The sequence below is a fragment of the Rhea pennata genome, unplaced genomic scaffold (genome assembly GCF_028389875.1).
Source record: "Rhea pennata isolate bPtePen1 unplaced genomic scaffold, bPtePen1.pri scaffold_26, whole genome shotgun sequence".
In the NCBI taxonomy this organism is placed as follows: Eukaryota; Metazoa; Chordata; class Aves; order Rheiformes; family Rheidae; genus Rhea; species Rhea pennata.
Window position 1 is genome coordinate 4,029,124 of NW_026907677.1, and position 2,743 is coordinate 4,031,866.

The 2,743-nt window shown below is 60.0% G+C and overlaps 1 non-coding gene across 1 annotated transcript; it reads left to right on the forward strand.

Moving 5' to 3' along the window:
• The first annotated feature begins 721 nt into the window (after nucleotides 1–721).
• On the forward strand, nucleotides 722–793 carry TRNAA-UGC (transfer RNA alanine (anticodon UGC)). The gene has a single exon. It is a non-coding gene; the product is annotated as a tRNA-Ala (tRNA).
• The last annotated feature ends 1,950 nt before the right edge of the window (nucleotides 794–2,743 follow it).

The following is a 2,743-nucleotide window of genomic DNA, read 5'->3' on the forward strand; positions in this document are numbered from 1 at the left end:
CCAGTTGGCCCACAGAAACCCCCCACCTGGGGCTGTGCCGGGGACTCCAGTGTCAGCATTGTCCTGGTGCTGCAAGAATGGGAATGTCCCTGAGCCCAACCCCGTACCCAGCCCCAGGCAGGGGGACGCTGCCCTTTGCCCATGGCCGGGTGCTGGTGGACAGCGTGGTGCAGGGGGAGGCCTGGAGCCTGGCTGAGGGGCTCTGGGCAGCTCCCTGCCCAGCACCAGCTCTGCCTGCTCCCCTCCTCCCTTCACCCCACACCCTGGGGGCAATCGGAGCTGTGGGCACATCCCCCTGGGGAGGGCATTTCCCTCACACCACTCCCTCCTGCTGCTGCCCTCGCGGACACAGGTGACGCACACAGGAGTGCTGCCTGCGCTGGCAGAGGTGACTCAGGGAAGGGGCTTGCCCCTCTCCATCGAGCCTCCCCTGGCAGGACCAGAGCCTGGCAGCAGCGCCTGCAGCGACAGTCTCCCCCTGACCCAATTAGCTGCAGAGATGCTGAAGGGGCAGCGCTCTGTGGGGTGGCCCTGTGCAGGAGCAGTCCCAGGGCAGAGGCAAGGCCAGCTTCCCCCGCGGCCAGGCAGGAGGGTCTGAATGGATTTTTCTGGGGAGGGTCTGAGGGCAGCAGGGCACAAGGGGGCTGTGCTTGTCAGGGACATGGCATGGGAGGAGAGGGCACCCTAAAGATCAGCCCCCAACAACATATGCCATGTGTAAGGGGATGTAGCTCAGTGGAAGAGCGCCTGCTTTGCATGCAGGAGGTCCTGGGTTCAGTCCCCAGCATCTCCAGCAAGGACTTTTGTGCCTCGCTGTGTTGTCTTCCCAGCAGATATAAGGGTGGTGGAAGTCCCCTGGGTGAGCCTGGGTCTGTGATTGGGAGGCTGCTTCCTGCCGTCCATCAAAAGCCTCATCAACTTCCTCTTCCTGAGCTGGTGGCTTGTTGTAAACACCTACAGCAGTGTCTGCCATGTTAGCCTGCCTAGTCATCCTCACCCATAAGCTCTGGACTCACTGTTCATCCACCCCTAGCCTTCCATGATGGAACGAGTGGCTGGGGAGAGAGCGGGAGAGCAGTGGAGGTTGTCTCCCTTGACTTCAGTAAGCTTTTAAACACTGTCTCCCATAGCATCCTCATAGGCAAGAAGTGTGGGGTAGATGAGCGGCCAGTGAGGTGGCTTGAGAAGTGACTGAACGGCAGAGCTCAGGGGGTTGTCATCAGCAGTGCAGAGTCTAGTTGGAGGCCAGTGATGTCCCCCCAGGGCTCCGTACTGGGGCCAGTCTTCTTCAACTTAGTCGCCAGTGACCTGGACGAAGGTACAAAGTGCCTCCTCAGCAAGTGTGCCGACGATAATAAACTGGGAGGAGCAGCTGATGCATCAGAAGACTGTGCTGCCATTTGAGAGACCTGGAGAGGCTGGAGAGGTGGGGGGAGTGGAACCTCATGAAGTTCAACAAGGGCAAGTGCACGGTCCTGCATGTGGGGAGGTATAACCCCATGCACCAGTGCAAGCTGGAGGCTGAGCTGCTGGAGAGCAGCTCTGCGGAGAAGGACCTGGGAGTGCTGGTGGACACTAAGTTGACCATGAGCCAGCAATGTGCTCTTGTGGCCAAGAAGGGCAGTGGCAGCCTGCAGAAGGGACGATTGAGAGGGGATCTTATCAACGTGTACAAGTACCAGAAGGGAGGGTGTCAAGAGGATGAGGGTCACACTCTTTTCAGTGGTGCCAAGCAGCAGGACAAGAGGCGGTGCGCACCAGCTGAAACACAGGAAGTTCCACCTGTGTGTGAGGGAAAACTTCTTTCTTGAGTGACCAAGCACTGGAAGAAGATGCCCAGGGAGGTTGTGGAGTCTCCCCTAACATTCTCTGATTCTGCGATTTTCTGATTGCCTCAGTGCCCCCCACCCCTGAGTCTGGTCCTGGACAACCTACCAGAACCATAAGTTCTGGTAGGGCAGATGTAATGATGGAGTGGGGCAGCCATAGATGCCTGCGACCCTCTTTGGGTCCCTGGCCAGTGCAGTAACAGCAGGGTTTGGTCCAGGTCTTTGCGGCCCCTTCTCGTCTCAGTCCACCCCTCCTGGCCCTTTCTCTTCCTGGCTTTCATTTTGCAAGATCAATAGATGTTTTAGGAGGACCCAGAGAGTGGGGGGCAAGTGGGGCAGATGATTGGCACTGTACTAGAGGAGGTCCTGGTGCAGAGGGGACAGGGAGGAGCCACCCAAGCTGTGCTCCTGGCTGTGGGCAGTGACAGCTGGGAGGGCTGTGGGTGCTCCTGGGTGCCAGGTGCTGCTGCGGCACAGCGCAGGGCTGCGACGGAAACCTTTTGAAGCAAAGGAGGACTCCAAAGCAAACACCCTGAGTGCCCCGTTCAGCCCCATCCTGCTGCAGGGCCAGCCCTGGCCAGGGCCCTGGGGGTGATGGGGGCCGTGCCTCTCTGTGACACGGGCTGTGGTCACAGGAGACATCCTGTGTCACAGCCACAGTTGCCGTCCCCCACCCAGACCCGGCCTCTCCCCACATGTCCCAGTGAGGCTGGTCTAGCGCAGGCGCTGGGGCTGCTCTCGGCACCTCTCTGCTGCCAAGAGCTGCCGAGCCTGAGCAGGAGCCAGGGAGCGGAGGTCAGGGCAGTGTGGGGTTGTACAGAAGTGTGCAGGAGGAGGAGGAAGAGGAGAGGAGCTGCTTCCTCATCACCTGCCACTGCAGGGGTGACCCAGAGCACGCAGGACCAGGATGGAGC